General features: G+C 38.6%; 1 pseudogene; it reads left to right on the forward strand.

Moving 5' to 3' along the window:
• Positions 1–18650: 18650 nt before the first annotated feature.
• LOC102273967 (large ribosomal subunit protein uL22-like) lies at positions 18651–19227 on the forward strand (annotated as a pseudogene).
• Positions 19228–20497: the final 1270 nt, after the last annotated feature.

Here is a 20497-nt window from a genome sequence, read left to right on the forward strand (position 1 = left end):
TTGCGACCCCATGGACTGTAGCCCACCAGGCTCCTCTGTCCATGGAATTCTCCAGGCAAGAATACTAGAGTGCACTGGTAGCCATTTCATTCTCCAAGGGATCATCCCAACCCAGGAATCGAACCTGGGTCTCTTGCATTGAAGACAGATTCTTTATCTTCTGAGCCACCAGGGAAGCCCCTTGGGGCTTTGGAGTTAGTTAATAAATAAAAGTTAAGCTTCACATTGGTGACAAAGTTTATACAACCTAGATGTTTAATGCTTTCAACATCTTACTTTATATAGAAAAAGTCTGAAAACACGAATCAATTGATAGTAGTTGCCATGGCTAAGGCACAGGGTGTATATTATATACATTTAATATATTAGTAGATGGATATGCAGTATATATATTTGAGTTTTTAAAAATAATTTGTATCCCTGGTGGCTCAGAAGTAAAGAATCCACCTGCCAATGCAGGAGATGCCAGTTTGATCCCTGGTCCAGGAAGATCCCCTAGAAAAGGAAATGGCAACCCACTCCAGTATTCTTGCCTGGGAAATCCCATAGACAGAGGAGCCTGGCGGGCTAAAGTCCATGGGGTTGCAAAAATGTGTAGGACAGAACTTAGTGACTAAACAACAAAGTATCTTGTAAGCAGCATATAGATGAATCTTGTTTTTTAATAATCCAATCAGCTACCATATATCTTTTTAAAATTTATTTTATGGAAGTATAGTTATTTACAATGTTGCATCTATTTGTATTGTATAGCAAAGTGATTCAGTTATATATATATGCATTATTTTTCGTATTCTTTTCTATTATGGTTTGTCACAGGATATTGAATAGTCGGACACGACTGAGGGACTGAACTGAACTGAACTGATGGGATATTGTTCCCTGTGCCATACAGGCTTTCCTCGCAGCTCAGTCAGTAAAGAATCCACCTGCAATGCAGGAGACCTGGGTTTGATCCCTGGGTCAGGAAGATCCCCTGGAGAAGGAAATGGCAACCCACTCCAGTATTCTTGCCTGGAGAATCTCATGGACAGAGGAGCCTGGCAAGGCTACACAGTCCATGGGGTTGCAAGAGTCGGACACGACTGAGCGACTAAACCACCACCATGTGCCCCACAGTAGGACCCTGTTATTTATCCATTTTACGAATAATAGTTTGCATCTACCAATCCCAAACTCCTAATCTATCCCTCCCTTACCAGCCCTCCCCCTTGGCAGCCACAGATCTGTTTTTTATGACTGTGAGTCTCTTTCTCATAGATAAATTCATTTCTGTCATATTTTAGATTCTGCATACAAGTGACATCATATGACATTTCCTATGTCTTTTGATTGAAGCATTTAGTCTACTGTCTTTTAAAGTGATTATTGATAGGTATGTACTTTTCCACTTGTTTTCTGCTTATTTTTGTAGTTCTGTGCTCTTTTCTTCTCATTTAGTTTCTTCCCCTGTGGTTTGGTGATTTTTTTAGTGGTATTCTTGTATTCCTTTTTCTCTTGTTTTTGTGTATCTATTGAAGGTTTTTGATTTGTGGTTAACACAGGATTCATATATGTTGACCGATAACTATATCTACTTGTTTTAGATAGTCATTTAAGTTCAAAAACATTCTAAAAGATCTACATTTTTTATTCCTTTCACCCACATTTTGTGTTTTTTTTGATGTCATATTTTACATCTTAATACTTATCCTTTTACTGTTTATTGTAATTATGGCAATTTTTTCTTTCAATCTTCATAGTAGCTTATTTGAAAGAGATTGATCCACAACCTTTACTGTATATTTGCTTTTATCAGTGGGATTTTTCCTTTCCTATAAATTCTTACTTCTTGTTGTAGCTTTTTCTTTTCCAATTGCAGAAAACATTTAACAGTTCTTTTGGGTCAGTTTAGTACTGATGAACCCTTTTAGTTTTTGCATGTCTGAGAAGTTCTTTATTTCTCCTTCAATTCTGAATGATAACCTTGCTAGGTGGCATATCTTCAGTTGAAGGTTTTTCCCTTTCAGCACTTTAAAAATATCATGCCATTCCCTTCTGTCCTGCAAAGTTTCTCAGAAAAGTCTACTGATAGCCTTATGGGAGTGCCCTTGTACGTGACTCTTTTTCTCTTAGTGCCTTTAGAATTCGATCTAAATTTTGCATTTTAATTATGATATGTCTTGCTGTGGATCTCTTTGGGTTCATCTTGTTTGGGACTCTCTGTGCTTCCTGTTCATGGATATCTGGTTCCTTCTTCAGGTTTAGGAAGTTTTCAGCCATAATTTCCAGAGAAGGCAATGGCACTCCACTCCAGTACTCTTGCCTGGAAAATCCCATGGATGGAGGAGCCTGGTAGGCTGCAATCCGCGGGGTCACTAAGTCAGACACGACTGAGCGACTTCCCTTTCACTTTTCACTTTCATGCATATTGGAGAAGGAAATGGCAACCCACTCCAGTGTTCTTGCCTGGAGAATCCCAGGGACGGGGGAGCCTGGTGGGCTGCCGTCTATGGGGTCGCACAGAGTCGGACACGACTGAAGTGACTTAGCAGCAGCAGCAGCAGCAGCCATAATTTCATCAAATACATTTTCAACCCCTTTCTCTCTTCTCCTCTGGGACCCCTATAATGTGAATGTTAGTGCACTTGATGTTGTTTCAGACATCCTTCTCATTTAAAAAAAATTGTTTTTCTTTTTGTTCTGATTGAGTGATTTCCATTATTCTATCTTCCAGATCACTTATGCATTCTTGTGTATCACCTAGTCTGCTATTAATTCCTCTAGTGTGCTTTTCATTTCAGTTATTGTATCCTGCAACTCTAACAGGTTCTTTTGTTGTATTTTCTAATTCCTTGTTAAAATTCTCAGTATGTTCACCTATTCCTTTCTCAAATTCAGTTAGCATTCTTATTATTAATGCTTCGAGCTCTTTATCTGGTCATTTATTTATCTGTTTCATTAGGTGCTTTTTCAGAGTTTGTTGTTGTTCTTTCATTTAAACAAATTCCTCTGTCCTCTCATTTTTTTAGCTTTCTCTGTCTCTATGAAATTAGGTCAAAGTTATGTATCCTGGTCCTGAAGGGGTGTCCTTGTGTGGCAGTGTCGCTATGCTATCTGTGTGACTTTGGTGGGAGAGCTGGATCTGACATGAGCATGGGTCACATCTTTCTCCAGGGTGTGCTGGCAGCTATCACCTTGGCGGGAGGTGGAGCTAGAGATAGAGGGGCTCAAGCCAGGATAGATATAGGATAGATAGAGGGTAGAACAGGATAGAACAGATAGAACAGGATAGATAGAATAGGTAGAACAGGATAGATAGAGGGGCTCAAGCCAGGAATAGGAGCTTCTTTAATGCTCAGTGGCCATCACCTCCCTATCGAGGATGGGGTCAAGTCATAAGATGCTGGAGAAGAAGCTCTGAGGGTTGACTCCAAATTGGTTTATTTCCCTCTATGTGTGCAGTCTCCCCCCTCTCAGCAATAGCACTTTTTCCACAGAGGGGAGTAGCGGTGAAACAAGAGGGACTGGAGCAGGTACCAGGTGTGGGCCAGAGTGCATGCTGGGATGGTCCTGGGATGCCCGTCTGAGCTCGTGACAACTCCCAATCTACCACCTCTGCAAGTGCCAGTGTTACCAAAAACTGGGTTCACCTCTTGATGAGTGTCAAGCCAAAAGGCACAACCAAGCCAAAGATCAGGAGGAGGAAGGATTTATTACTATCTGTAGCAAATATGGAAACCATCAGGGATCTTTCCCAAAGCAGTGTCTCTCTAAACAGCAAAATTGGGGAAGTTTTAAGTTAAGGGTATATGCATATTCATGAAGGAGTTTGGTTGGTCAACAGAGTACAAACTTTAGTTGATTGAAGTCACAAGGGACAGAAAAAGTCTACATCATCATCCCTTAGGTTCCAGTTGATCTGGTGATTGAATGCTGAAGGCTGATCTTTACCATTGAAACAGAACTGGGAGTCTTACAACTGATGTTTTATCTTTGCTATTGTTACTTCTCTTAGTCTGATAACAGGCAATATTTCTGCATTCTTTTGTTCCCTTAAGATCTTTAATTACTGAGACCTGTTTGAGGACAAGAATTGCGGTCAGGATTAGATCACAAAATGGCTTAAGCCAAAAATGCCTTCTCATGTCAAGAAAGCCATATTTCTCTTTCTTGGGGACCCTCTACCTTATCATTACAGCACTAATGGCCACTCTTGCCCTGTTCAGATGCTATGCCTGGTCTGAACTGGCTCTTGCCCCCTAAGGGTGCATTCTCCTTCCCACTAGCCTTTACTCTAGTGAGAAGCTGTGCCCGTGCTAGAGAGTCTGGGGCACATGCTGAGATGGTTGCAGGAAACTGGCCAGAGTCCTAGGCAGTTTCAGTCTGCTTCCTCCACCTTTCAGGCTTAAGCAGGTTTGTGTGCGTGTACTTTATGAGCAGAGTCTGCTTCTTACAGTCCTTCTGTAAGTCCCACTGGCTTTCAAACCAGCCAAGGAAACTCATCTTCCTGGTGTTGGACCTCAGGGCTGGGGTGCCTAGCATGTGATTTGAACCCTTCATTCCCCAGGGAGGATCTCCAAGCCCATGATATACCCTTCTTTTCTGTGTCCCCTCCTGTAGGTGTGGGTCCCAATCTGATTGCTTCTCTTCCCTTCCTCCCCAACTCTGCATGGATCTTTCTTTACAGCCTTGGTTGTAGAAGAGTTTTTCTGCCAGTTTGTTTTCAGTGAGAATTGTTCTACATGTAGGTGTCTTTTTTATGTGTTTGTGGGCAGTGGGGGGCCGGAGGTGCACTCAGCATCCTCCTACGCTATCATTTTGATCACCTCTTGCCAAGCCAGGGTTTGGTGGTTGCTATGAAAAAATCAAATACCATATTAGAATGAATGTGGAGCAAGAAATGACTGTGGTGGTGTCCAGTCAGATTTCAAGGTTTGAGAAACTGCAATGCCCAACAGGTATGCACATCCCATTAGTAGGTAACTAGTTTCAAAACAGGACACAACCTTTTAGGGCACAACCTTTAAAAGAATGACATAGCCATATGTATGTACCAAGTCGCTTCAGTCGTGTCCAGTTCTGTGCAACCCTATGGACTGTAGCCCATCAGGCTCCTCTGTCCATGGCATTCTCCAGACAAGAATACTGGAGTGGGTTGCCATGCCCTCCTCCAGGGAATCTTCCCCACCCAGAGATCGAACCCATGTCTCTTACATCTCCTGCATTGGCAAGTGGGTTCTTTACCACTAGTGCTATGTGGGAAGCCCCGACATAGCCAAAGGACATGATAAAAACTGGTTAGAGTCAACTGGGTCCAAGATGGCGGAAGAGTCTACTTCCGTGGACAATGAGCTTCATTGTATGCTCATTATAAAGTATTAGCATTAAATAACATGCCCACCAGTGGCACAACAGTTCTAAGGCTAACATAAAAGGCCCCAAAGTGGGAAGTGGCCCAATTCCTGGAAATCCCTGCCCTTTCCCTGAAATAGTTAGAATAATCTTCCCTCTTATTAGACTGTGAATTACCCAGCCCATAAAAACTAACCGCCCCGCTACCCCGATATTTCCCATATTTAAGGGCCTCTCACCTTCTGAGATGGCCCACACTCCATCTGTGGAGTGTATTTCTCTCTGAGTAAATCCACTTCTTACTTATCACTTTGTCTCTCACTGAATTCTTTTATGATGAGACATCAAGAAACTAAACTTCATTAAGTCTTGTGATCTCAGTTAAAAGACTGTGGGTTCAAGTCCCAGTCTGAGATGCACAGTTTCAGTTTTGTAAGAATGAAATAAAAATGCTTTTTGCTTTCAATTGATTTTTTCAAATGCCCAGTAAACCATTAGGACATAAAAATACCTACTAAGTTGTTTGAATTCAACTACTTAATAGATGGAAATTTTAGGTATTTATTTTAGCCTAGTGGCAACATGAAAAAATTACTGTGATGGCACTCTGTGGACCAAGAAAATTTAAACATTTAAATAGTTCTTGGTCCCCAGCTAGTGCTACTTACACAAAGAAGTGGACCTACGTGGTAGAGAAGGTTAGATGAGAATGTGTGTTGTCTGTAATTGTCTTTTTTCAGGGAATTTCCAGGCCATCTTTTCTAGGATCCTGTGGGACAGAAGGAGTGCTCTGACTTTTTGTCACTTTCCCCAGGACAAAAGCAAGAAAGCAAAATCCAAAATTAAACCTTAAACAACCAGACAAACTTTCTACATAGATTAAGATGAAGTGGGGTTGCCCTTAGGATCCTGAAATATAAGGATGGGATTTGCAGTTGCTATTTATTCTTTCCGGGTACAAACATGTAGGTACGTCCAAACATGTAGGTACATCCAAAGAAAGATACAGCAGTATTTGGCATGAGTGCACATGAGTGCTCAGTCATGTCCGACTCTTGGCGACCCAGTGGGGTGTAGCCCTCCAGGCTCTGTCCATGGAATTCTCCAGGCAAGAATACTGGAGGGGGTTGCCATTTCCTACTCCAAGGGATCTTCCCAACCTGGGATTGAACCTGCGTCTCCTTCATCTCCTGCATTAGCAGAAGGATTCTTTACCACTGAGCCACTAGGGAAACCCCAATATTTGTCAGTTGTTGCTTTAAAACAGTGATCACAAATATGGTAAAATCTCTCAGTGGAAAGGGTGACCAGTTTGGGATTGATTTAGTAATAAATACATACATTTTATTTTTATTATTTTAAAAATATATAATGTCTCTTTTTCATAAGAAAGAAAAGCAATTTCTTGGAAGGTACCAGAAAGTCAAGTTTCCATGGGGATTTTCAAAACATCCCCCTCCTTTGAATACTTACTTTTGTATATGGAAAAGTATTTTGGATACAAAATATAGTATAAGACTTTCACTTTTGTTCTGCATTAAATAAGGCACATGTTGGCAGCTGCACTAAACTATAACTAATACGTAACAGATATATATGAGTGGGGAAATTATCCAGAACCTAACCCACTTAGGCTCCAGGTCTGAGTAATGGGTGAAGGGGACAAGTAATAGGTACTTGAACGAGTTTAATTGATTTACACCAAAAAGGGCAGCAGGTTATTAGCAGAAGAGAAGTGAAGAGAGCTGGAAGGTGATCAAGGAGGCAGAAAGAGACAAAAGCTACCTCTAAATGAGTTTGAGAAAGGATGGAGGATTCTGGAGGGAGACCCTTTCGGGTCTCTGTCATGCCTGTGAGATACTGAGGTTGGGGGATGGAAAGAGAAGGCGAAAGGAGGAAAATATATTTAAGTTTTCCTGTGTAGAGAGCCCCCCAATAAATCCATGCATCTGCAGTCTGTTATCTTCAACAAGGGTGCCAAGAACACCCAGTGAAGAAAGGATAGTCTCTTCATGAATGGTTCTGTGAAACCTGGATGTCCCCATGTAGAAGAAAGAAATTGGACCCTTATTTCACACCATATACAAAAATCAACTCAAAACAGATTAGGCTTAAATGTAAGACCTGAAACCATGAAACTACTATCAGAAAGCATAGTGAAGAAGCTTCTCGATACTAATCTGGGCTATGACTTTTTTATTATAATGCTGGAAACACAGACAACAAAAGCAAAAAAAAAAAAATAAGTGGGATTATATCAGACTAAAAACTTCTTCACAGTGAAGGAAACAACAGAGTGAAAAAGGAGAAAGTATTTACAAACCACATCTTTGATAAGAAGTTAATATTCAAAATATATAAGGAAATCCTACAACTCAGTAGCAAGACAAAACAACACCCCAGTTTAATGGGCAAAGGACATAAACAGACATTTCTCAAAAGAAGACAGGCAAATGGCCAACAGTACAATAAAAGGCTCTCAACATTGCTAATCATCAGGGAAACACAAATCAGAACCGTAGTAAGATATCACCTCACACCTGTTAGGGTTAGTTCAGTTCAGTCACTCAGTCGTGCCCGACTCTCTGCCGCCCCATGGACTTCAGCACGCCAGGCCTCCCTGTCCATCACCAACTCCTGGAGATTACTCAAACTCATGTCCATCGAGTCGGTGATGCCATCCAACCATCTCACCCTCTGTCGTCCCCTTCTCTTCCTGCCTTCAATCTTTCCCAGCATCAGGGTCTTTTCTAATGAGTCAGCTCTTTGCATCAGGTGGCCAAAGTATTGGAGCTTCAGCTTCAGCATCAGTCCTTCCAATGAATATTCAGGACTGATTTCCTTTAGGATGGACTGATTTGATCTCCTTGTGGTCCAAGGGACTCTAAAGAGTCTTCTCCAGCACCACAGTTCAAAAGCATCAGTGGCAGTTACCAAGAAAACAAAAGATAGCAAGGGTTGGCAATAATGTGAAGAAGAGAGGACTCTTGTGCACTGTTGGTGGGAATGCAAGTTGGTATCGCCTTTATGGAAAACAGCATGGAGGTATCTCAAAAATGAAATTGATGGTTCAGCAATCCCATTTCTGGATAGAAACCAAAAGGAAATGAAATCAACTATCTTGAAGAGATATCTGCACCCCTATGTTCATGCAGCGTTATTCACAATAGCCAAGGCATGAAAACAACCTATGTCTGTCAACAGATGAATGGATAAAGAGATGTGTGTGCGTAGAGGATTGAATATTACCCAACTTTAAAAAAAGAAGAAAATCCTGCCATTTGCATCAACATGGATGAACCTGGAAGACATGCTGAGTGAAATATGCCAGACACAGAAAAACAAATACTGTATGATCTCACTTAAATGTGGAATCTAAAATAGTTGAATTTATAGAAGCAGAGACTAGAATGGTGATTGCCAGAGGCTCTGTGGAGGGGGCGATGGGGAGATGCTGGTCATGTGGTACAAAGTTTCTGGATGAATAAGTTCTGATAATCTAATGTATAGCAATGTGAATTATAGTCAACAATATTGTATTGTATACTTGAAATTTGCTAAAAGAGTAGATCTTAAGTTTTCTTACCACACACACAGAAAAAAAGTTACTATGGGGGATGATATATTAGTTAACTTGATTATGGTTATTATTTTATGAAGTATATGTATATCAACATATACAGGGAAGCCTGGCGTGCTACAGTTCATGGGGTTGTGAAGAGTTGGACATGACTTGTTGACTGAACAACAACAACATGTATATCATAACATCAAACCACACACCTAAATAAGGTTTTTGTCAACTATACCTCAAAAAAAAAAAAAAATGGGGGAATATCTCCTATTCCTGTGTAATAGGAGTAGAATCCCTCTTTGGAATCTTGAAAATTATTTTATTAAAAAATTAAATTGCTTTTTCAGGATATTTATTAATATGACAAATCTGTTTTATTTTTATAAGAAGAAGAAAACAGAATGTAGCTAGATGGTGATTATAACAATGTGAAAATTACATATGCCAGTGCTGGAAGAGAATATCAGCCATCATTTATTGAGCTCCTATTGTATACTATCTCTTTTACGTATACTGTTCTCCTTTAATACAGTGACCGTAGAGGGTAGGTGTTGTCTGAGATATTAGATTAGAAAATGGTCTCAGGAATGTTAAGTCATTTTCCTGAGTCATATAATTAGTGAGTACTGGAGCCAGAATTCAAGCCCAGGTCTGTCTGAGACCAAAGTTCTTGCTTCTCCTGCTTTCTCTTTGAAAAATAGATTACTGATTCTTTTTTTGTCTCTTAAGATTTGGGGGTTTTTTTGCTTTGTTTTGTTTTTGAGTTTGCATGTATTGTATGATTTTTTTTTAAGAGCTTCACCAATAAAAGCATTTTAAATTGCTAAAAAAATTTTAGAAATTGTTACTTAAAATTTTTTTTTAAATTTTATATTGGATTATCTTTGATTAACAATGTTGTGTTAGTTTCAGGTGTACTGCAAAGTGATTCAGTTACACATATACAAGTATCTATTGTTTTTCAAATTCTTTTCCCATTTAGGTTATTATAGAATATTGAGCAGAGTTCTCTGTGCTATACAGTAGGTCCTTGTTGGTTATTCATTTTAAATATAGCCATGTATATATGTCAATCACTCCTCCCACCCTTCCCCCTGGTAACCATAAGTTCCTTCTCTAAGTCTTGTCTGTTTCTGTTTTGTAAATAAGTTCATTTGTATCAGGAAAAAAAATGAAATTTCTTTAGAAATTGTTTCTTGAATTTTGAACTGACATTTCTTTGAAAAGAGCACTATGTTAAGACTGGAGCATAATATAGCTCAGCTTTATGTGGGTTATATATACAACCACTATTTATTTTAAAATAATTTATGAAAGCTCCTACTCTGCTCAGTTCTAGGGCTTCCCTGATGGCTCAGTTGGTAAAGAAAGTGAAAGTGAAGTCGCTCAGTCGTGTCCGACTCTTTGCGATCATGGACTGTAGCCTACCAGGCTTTTCTATCCATGGGATTTTCCAGGCAAGAGTACTGGAGTGGATTGCCATTTCCTTCTCCAGGGGTTCTTCCTGACCCAGGGATCGAACCCAGTTCTCCCGCATTGCAGGCAGACGCTTTACCCTCTGAACCACCAGGGAAGCCCCAGTTGGTAAAGAATCCGCCTGCAATGCAGGAGATCCTGGTTCAATTCCTAGGTCAGGAAGATCTGCTGAAGAAGGGATAGGCTACCCACTCCAGTACTCTTGGGCTTCCCTTGTGGCTCAGCTGGTAAAGAATCCATCCGCAATGTGGGAGACCTGGGTTCGATCCCTGGGTTGGAAAGATCTCCCTGAGAAGGGAAAGGCTACCCACTCCAGTATTCTGGCCTGGAGAATTCCATGGACTGTATAGTCCATAGGGTCACAAAGAGTTGGACACGACTGAGCGACTTTCACTTTCAGTGGGAGTGGAAAGTATTGCATAGCTGTTAATAGCTTGTGTCACACAGAAACCCTGAGAATTAAAGAAATCCCCTTATAAACCTATGCTTTATGCCAAGACTCATTCAGATGATAAATTCAACTACCAGAAATCCAGTTATTTTCTCTAATTAAAACATTTTGTGTTTCCTTTTTCTTTCTTCATTCATTTTTTCTCCTCTTCTTATCAAATAAAATCTGAAAATAGTTGTAAATACAAATGAGATTAAAAACTTAGGCAGAAAATTTTACTATAAATATAAATTTGGGGCTTAAAATCTATGTTCAATGATACAAATCACTTTCTAGATTATATGTGGAAAATATATATTACTGTGCTGATGAGGACATGTTCAGTATAGCTTTTTGGTATTTCTCTGAGTGTCAATTTTTACATTCTTAGGTGTCATGCACTTAGATTATCTTACACAAATAAAAATCATTATTGGAATTATTACCTACCTTTTAAAATAGTCTTACTTTTTTTTTTTGCATTCTTGTCTCATTCATCCTTACACAGTCCATCTGAAATGACTATTTCCCATGATATCTCTTTTTTCTTTTTTTACAACCATTTGTAAAAAATTGAAGTATAGTTAATTCACAGTGTTGTGCTAGTTTCAGGTATACAGCAAAATTATTCAGTCATATATATGTATATTCTTTTTCAGATTATTTCCATTGTAGGTTATTGCAAGATATTGACCATAGTTCTCTGTGCTATGTGGTAGGTTCTTGTTGTTTTATCTATTTTATATATAGTAGTGCTCAGTCGTGTCTGACTCTTTGCGACCCTGTGGACTGTAGCCCACCAGGCTCCTCTGTCCATGGAATTTTCCAGGCAAGAGCACTGGAGTAGGTTGCCATTTCCTACTCCAGAGGATCTTCCCAACCCAGGGATCAAACCCGTTTCTCTTGCACCTCTTGCATTGGCAAGCAAATTCTTTACCGCTAGCACCACCTGGGAAGCCCCATATATAGTAGTGTGTATATGTTAATCCCAAACTCCTACTTTATCTCTTCACCAGCCCCCTGCCCCCTGCTATCCTCTTTGGCAACCATAAGTTTGTTTTCTATGTCTGTGAGTCTATTTCTGTGTGTAAATGAGTTCATTAAAAAATTTTTTTATTTTATTGGAGTATAGCCAATTAACAATATTATAATAGTTTCAGGTGAACAGCAAAGGGACTCAGCCATACACATACATATATCCATTCTCCCCCAAACTCTCCTCCCATGCAGACTGCCACATAACATTGAGCAGAGTTCCCTGTGCTATACTGTGAGACCTTGTTGGTTATCCATTTTAAATATAGCAGTGTGTACATGTCGATCTCAAACTCCCTAACTATCCCTTAACCCATTATTTACCCTGGCAACCATGAGTTCATCCTCTAAGTCTGTGAATCTGTTTCTATTTTGTAAATAAGTTCATGTGTATCATTTTTAAAGATTTCCCATATAACTGATATCATATGATATTTGTCTTTCTCTGCTTTACTTCAGTTAGTATGATAATCTCTAGGTCCCTCGGTGTTGCTGCAAATAACGTGATTTCATTCTTTTTTATGGCTGAGTAATATTTCGTTGGATATATGTACCACATCTTCTTCATCCATTCCTCTGTTGATGGACATTTAGGTTGCATCCATGTCTTGACTATTGTAAACAGTGCTGTAGTGAATACATATTAAATAAGACTATATCAGTGTTAGACTTCCTAAGTGTGCTACGTTTCCTGAATGTGATACACATATTATAGTTACATAGAAGAATGTCATGTGTCTCATATGTCTTAAGAAAAATATGCTTGAAGTATTAATATATATGTGTGAAATGTCAAGATATCAGAAACTTATACTTAAATCTCTTGCATCATTCATAAAAAAAGTGTGTGTCTGGGTGTGTGTGAGCATTTACACAAAAACATACTTAGAGAGAAAACACATTTGGCAAAAGATTGACAACTGGTGAATATAAGTAGAGGGTATATGTGTATTCATTGTACTATTTTTACAACTTTTCTGTAGGATTAAAATTTTTCAAAATAAAAAGAGCTGGAAAGAATATCATATAAAAATAAAATTTAAAAATATGCTGACCCAAGGATAAAATGCAAGAGACAAAGTTGTGATGAGCAAAGTTAGAAGCAGAGCAAGGACAGAAAGTCAAAATCTGTGATTTCTCCTGGCTCTATTCCTGCAGACCACCGCGCTGCCTCTGAATATTCTATCATATGCCACATAGTCTTCAAATTAGGAACCAAACTACTCCCATAATGTTTGGATTATGAATTCTTGACCTTGTGTTCCAAGAAAAAGCTGTTTGAGCAGTTCATTCTATAGCCTGAACTACTTCCTGTCCTTTTTCCTAGAGACATGGTCTCTAGGTCTGACAGAATTTTCTTTTCCTTGGTTGTAGGTTTGTTATGGGGTTAACACAGCTCCCGCAGTCTGGAAGAAGAGCTTGGTGGTGGTGGTGGTGTTCAGCTGTGAAGTCATGTCTGACTCTTTGCGACCGCATGGACTGTAGCACACCAGGCTCCTCTGTCCCCCACCATCTCCCAAAGCTTGCTCAGACTCATGTCCATTGAGTCAGTGATGCTATCTAACCATCTCATCCTCTGCTGCCCCCTTCTCCTTTTGCCTTCAATCTTTCCCGGCATCAGGGTCTAGATGCTAGATACCAGCAATTTCAGGTATTTTAAAATGCATTTTTGAAAGTCAGAGAAAATTTATCTGATTTGCAAGACTTCCTTCCTCTAATATTTATGTGAACACTTTCTGGGCATATTCTGAATCTCACTCCTCTCTCTTCCCTCATGGTTTTCCCCTGTTCTGGTGATCTGGCAGATTACCACCATTGATTCACTGTGTCACCCATGAGCAGGTGTGTGTTTTCCTTCTTCCTTTCTTTGCTTATTATTTATTAATCCATGATAATTACTTATTTATGTAGGTCACTTTATTTTAAATGATAATTTTATAAAACTTTAAGTGGCAGAGCATCTGTACTCCAAAGGGCAAGAAAGATGAGTAAGAGACACAAAATGTGTGTACCACAGAGAGCTGAATTAGGAAACAAACATAGACCCAGAATCTCTTCTACCTCTATCATCATCTGCCTTTTACCATTTTGGAAATTGTCCTGATCTCCTGTTTTCAATGGCCCTTTCCTATTTTAAATATCCTCATGATTCTACTACCTTGAAAGTGAAGCAAGGTTTGTTTGCCATTTTCAAGCAGGAACCGCAATGTCTACAGAACATGGCAAACCTTTCCAAATTGGAGACTGGAGTCTGAGAGTTATGAATCCAGACTAAGCCAGGCCTCTAATAGGTCAATAATTTTTTACTGAGCACTTCCTATTTGTCAGGAAGAATGTTTGGAGGTGGGCAGAAAGAGTGAATGAGACGCACCCTTAACTTAGTGGTCCACAGTATCCCACATCACGTTCACACTGGCCTCATCCGAAGAAGAGTGTGGGGGAGAAGATGGTGCTCACCGTGTGGATATGAGTGCATCATTTAGGAATTGTGTACATCTGCTAGTGATAGACACTCAATAAAAAAATGGCTAAAATAAATTGGCAGTTTACTTTTCTCTTTTGCAGACAGAGGTAAGCAACGTAGTGCTCATCTTTTTGTTTTTTTTGAATACTGCCTTATTTTCTAATACTACAAGATGCTCTCTGCCCTGATCCTAAAATCAGCTATTTCTTTTTTTTTAAATTTTTTATTATTATTATTTTTTTACTTTACAATATCGTTTTTGTTTTGCCATATATCAACATGCATCCACCATGTGTACATGTGTTCCCCATCCTGACCCCCTCCCACCTCCCTCCCCATACTATCCCTCTGGGTCATCCCAGTGCACCAGCCCCAGGCTTCCTGTATCCTGCATCGAACCTGGACTGGCGATTCGTTTCTTATATGATATTATACATGTTTTAATGCCATTCTCCCAAATCATCCGCCGCCCCCACTCTCACAGAGTCCAAAAGACTGTTCTGTACATCTGTGTCTCTTTTGCTGTCTTGCATACAGGGTTGTCGTTACCATCTTTCTAAATTCCAGAGAAAAGTGAAAGGGAAGTCACTCAGTCGTGTCGAACTCTTCGTAACCCCATGGACTGCAGCCTACCAGGCTCCTCCGTCCATGGGACTTTCCAGGCAAGAGTACTGGAGTGGGGTGCCATCGCCTTCTCCGATACTGTATTGGTGTTTTTCTTTCTGGCTTACTTCACTCTGTATAATAGGCTCCAGTTTCATCCACCTCATTAGAACTGATTCAAATGTATCCTTTTTAATGGCCGAGTAATACTCCATTGTGTATATATACCACAGCTTTCTTATCCATTCATCTGCTGATGGACATCTAGGTTGCTTCCATGTCCTGGCTATTATAAACAGTGCTGTGATGAACATTGGGGTACACATGTCTCTTTCAATTCTGGTTTCCTCGGTGTGTATAAATCAGCTATTTCTGTAAGGATCCCTGGTTCTTTTAATAGCACAGTATTTAGAAACCAAGATCTGAGCCATACAGCAAATTCCTGTTGGCGATCTATTTTACATATGGTAATGTAAGTTTCCGTGTTACTCTTTCCATACATCTCATCCTCTCCTCCCCACTCCCCATGTCCATAAGTCTGTTCTCTCTATTCTCTATGTCTGTTTGCTGTATGGCTCAGGAAACTCAAACAGGGGCTCTGTATCAACCTAGAGGGGTGGGATGGGGAGGGAGATGGGAGGGAGGTTCAAAAGGGAGGGGATATACATATACCCATGGCCGATTCATGTTGAGGTTTGACAGAAAACAACAAAGTTCTGTAAAGCAATTGTCCTTCAATAAAAAAAATAAATAAATAAAGACAACTGGACTATAAAAAAAGAAACCAAGATCTGGATGTGCTTGTTGCTTTTGGGTAACATTACTTCTAGGCCTGCTCAGTGAACAGAGCTAAGTAATATATGTATGTATACTAACCCACATATACACATATATCTATAATTATTTCTCTCTATATATACACATATATGTGTACTTCTCTTTATATATACATGTATATAAATATATGATGGGGAAGTGGGTAAGAAATCTACCTGCAATTCAGGAGATGAAGGTTTGAGCCCTGAGTCAGGACGATCCCCTGGAGGAGCAAATGACAACCCACTCCAGTATTCTTGCGTGAAAAACCCCATAGACAGAGGAGCCTGGTGGGCTACAGTCCAAAGGGTCACAAAGTATTGGACACAACTGAGCGATTGAGCATGCACACATATATATCAGTTCATATTTACGTCTCTGACTCTAATCCAGTATCACATAACTCATTCGTGCTTTCCTTTCTTGTTTGTCTGTAACTTTCCTCTCTGACAGTGAGAAATCTAGACATACTGATTTGCTTATTTTTTAGCCCCATAAACATACTTCAGTACTTTGGCCACCTGATGCGAAGAGCTGACTCATTTGAAAAGACCCTGATTCTGGGAAAGATTGAGGGCAGGAGGAGAAGGGGATGACAGAGGATGAGATGGTTGGATGGTATCACCGACTCAATGGACATGGGTTTGGGTGCACTTCGGGAGTTGATGATGGACAGGGAGGCCTGGTGTGATACAGTTCATGGGGTCGCAAAGAGTCAGACATGACTGAGCAACTGAACTGAACTGAACATGTAAAGTGATTTGAAAAATTGTATCCACACAAGATACTATACACAAAGGTTTATAGTAACTTTATTCATAATGGCTAATAACTGAAGTCAATGAAGATGTCTTTCATCAGGGGAATGGATAAACAAACTACAGTCCGTCCATGCAATGGAATATTATTCAGCAATGAAAAGGAATGAGCTATTGATTCATTCATCAATATGGATGAATTTTAAGTGCATTTTACTAAGTGAAAGCAGACAGACAAAAAGGCTTCATATTACAGATACTCTATAATTCCATTCATATTACACTGTAAGAAAGGCAAAACTATAGGAACAAAAGACAAATTAGTGGTTGCCTAGGGCTGGGAACCTAGTGCTGCACTCCATGCGGTTGCAAAGAGTCGGACACGACTGAGCAACTGAACTGAACTGAAGGCTGGCAAGACTTGAGTTGTTGAGGATGCACTGAGGAATTTTAGGGGTGAATGGATTGTTCTGTATGGTACTGGGATGATAGATACATTACTCTGCATTTGAACTATAGGGAATCCATAGAACTGTATATTTCTAAGAGTGAGCTCTAATGTGTGCAAATTTAAAAAAGAAACTGATGTACTTTTGGAAAATGATGCTTTAGAAACTGTAAGGCTATAGGCAAAAGGAATTGTAATACAGGCAAAAGGAATTGTAATACTCATATTCTAGTCTGTAAATTATTTTCTCATAAGAGTACAACTTAAAAATGTACTTTGAATATAAAAACACAAGTGAATTAAAAGTAAAATGATGGAAAGTGAATGCTAACACGAATCAAAAAAAGCTTGAGCAGCTAGATTAATATCACACAAAATAGATTTCAGAGCAGAGAATACTACCATGGATAAAGAAGATCATTTCATACTCTTAAAGGGGTCAATTCATCAGAAGAACATATCTAAAACATTCATATACTTTATGACAGACTGTCAGAATATATGAGGCAAAGTCTGAGAGAACTGAGTAGAGGAGTAGGTAAATTTCACAGTTACAGTTTATTTTAATAGCCCCTCTAAATAATTGATAGAGCAAGCAGAAAGAAGAGCTGTAAAGCTATAGAAGACTTGAACAACACAATCAAATAATTTGACCTAGGTGATGTTTATAGAACATCCCATCTAACAACAGTAGAATATATATTTTTCTCAATTGCATATGGAGCATTTACCAGGACAGAACACATTAGGTGCTATGAAATTAGTCTCAGTGAGTTTAAAAGGATCTAATCATATAGAATATCTTCTCTAAGCACAGTGAGATTTACATTAAAATCAACAACAAAAATATCTGAAAAATCTGTAAGCGTTTGAAAGCTAAACAACACACATCTAAATAGCCCATGGGTAAAGGAAGAAATCAAGAGGAAAATTAGAAGGCATTTTTAATGAACTGAAAATGAAACACAGTGTATCAAAATTGCAGAATGCTGCTAAAGCAGTACCTAGGGGAAATTTTATAGCATTAAATACTTATATGGGAAAATAAGAAAGGTCTCAATCAATTCATTAACTTCTATTACCTTAAGAAACTAGAAAAAGAAGAGCAAATTAAACCCAAACTAACCAGAAAAAGGGAAATAAATATTAGAGATGAAATCAATGAAATAGACAACAGAAAAATGATAGAGAAAATAAATGAAACCCTAAGCTGCTACTTTGAGAGCAACAAAATTGATTTTCTTGAGTTCACGCAGGAAAAAACAAAAACTTTAAAAGTACTATATTAAATAAATAGAATTTTCAGTTAAAAATGATTCTACAAAGAAGACACTAGGCCTAGATGTTGTCACTGGTGAATTCTATGAAACATTTAAGGAAGAAATAATACCAATTCTTTGCAACTCTTACAAAAAAACTGAAGAAAAAAATACTTCCCAGCTCATTCTATAAGTCTGGCATTATCTTGATAGCAAAACCTAATAAAAGCTTTTACAAAAAGGAAAAATTAAAGATCAATATCCCTCATGAGCAGAGATACAAAAGGTCTAAACAAAATTTTAGCAAATTGAATCCAACAATATCCATGACCAAGTGGGGTTTATCCCAGGAATGGAAGTTTGGATCAACATACAAAAATCAATTGTATTTTATGGAGCATTAACAATCAGAAATTAGCTTTTCCGGTCAGCGGCCTGAGGTGACCCCTAAAAATGGTGCGCTATTCACTTGACCCAGAAAACCCCACAAAATCATGCAAATCAAGAGGTGCAAATCTTCGTGTTCACTTAAGAACACTCGTGAAACTGCCCAGGCCATAAAGGGTATGCATATCCGAAAATCCACCAAGTATCTGAAGGATGTCACTTTAAAGAAGCAATGTGTGCCATTCCGTCGTTACAACGGTGGAGCTGGTAGGTGTGCACAGGCCAAACAGTGGGGCTGGACGCAGGGTCGGTGGCGCAAAAAGAGTGCTGAATTTTTACTACACATGCTCAAAAATGCAGAGAGTAATGCTGAACTTAAGGGGTTAGATGTAGATTCTCTGGTCATTGAGCACATCCAAGTGAACAAAGCCCCCAAGATGTGGCGCGGGACTTACAGAGCTCATGGTCGGATCAACCCCTATATGAGCTCTCCCTGCCACATTGAGATGATCCTTACTGAAAAAGAACAGATTGTTCCTAAACCAGAAGAGGAGGCTGCACAGAAGAAAAAGATATCCCAGAAGAAACTGAAGAAACAAAAACTTATGGCCCGGGAATAAATGCACAAAAAAAATAAATGCAAATAAAAAGTAAAAAAAAAAAAAAAAACAATCAGAAATTAAAATTTTAAATACTATTTAGCATCAAAAAATAGTAAAAACTTAGCAGTAAATTTAACAAAACTGTGGGAAATCAGTATGCTACAAACTACAAAGCATTGCTGAAATTAAGACCTAAATAAATGAAGAGATATACTGTATTCATGTGTCATAAGGATTAATACTATTATATCAGTTCTCCCCAAATTGATCTATAGGCTAAATGCAATCCCAGTCAAAATTTCAGCAGGCTTTTTGGTCGAAACTGACAAGATGGTCCTACATTTCACATAGAAATACAAAGGACCTAGAATAGCCAAATAACTTCAACAAAGAGGAACAAAATTAGATTAAAGCTAATTGATTTCAGAATCTTATTATAAAGCTATAGTAATCCAGATGCCATGGGATTGACATCAAGCTAGGTGATTAGATCAGTGGAATGGAGTAGATAAACCTGCACACATATGGACACATATGACAAAGGTACAAAAACAATTCAGTGAAGAAAGGATAATTTAAAAAAATAACTGTGCTGGAACAACTGGCTATCCATAATGCAAAATAAAAATGTATCTGAATCCATACCTGACAACAAAAAGGGATTCAAAAGAGATCAATGAACTCAATGTAAAAATTATATAACATCTAGAAGAAAATAGAAAACTATGGTCTTGATTTACACAAAAATTTCCTTGATACAGCACCAAAAGCTCGATCCATGAAAAAAAATGATAAATTGAATTTCATTACAATATACAGCTTTTCGTTTTCAAAAGAGACTGTTAAGAGAATGAAGAGATGAGCAACATATTAGGAGAAAATATTTGTAAGTCATGTATGTGATAAAGGGCTTGTATTGAGATTATATAAAGAACACTCAAAGCTCAATAATAAGAAAACAAACAACCCAATAAATAAAAGTGAGCAAGCTATACAGATATTTCACCAAAGAAGATATATTAATAGCAAATAAGCACATGAAAAAATATTCAAAATTACTAGTTATTTGGGAATTAGAATTTAAAACCACAAGGAAATACTATCTCACACCTTTTAAAATGGCTAAAATTGACTGACTGTGCCAAGAGTTGATATGGATGTGAAAGAACTGTAATTTGTGTACACTGCTGTTGGGAAATATAAAATGTATAACCACTTTGGAAAGCAATTTAGAAGTTGCTCAATAGGTTGCATATACATCTACTATATATATTAATATTAATATTTCACTTCTAGGTGTTTATCCAAGAG

This window comes from Bos mutus, chromosome X (genome assembly GCF_027580195.1).
Source record: "Bos mutus isolate GX-2022 chromosome X, NWIPB_WYAK_1.1, whole genome shotgun sequence".
Taxonomy (NCBI): domain Eukaryota; kingdom Metazoa; phylum Chordata; class Mammalia; order Artiodactyla; family Bovidae; genus Bos; species Bos mutus.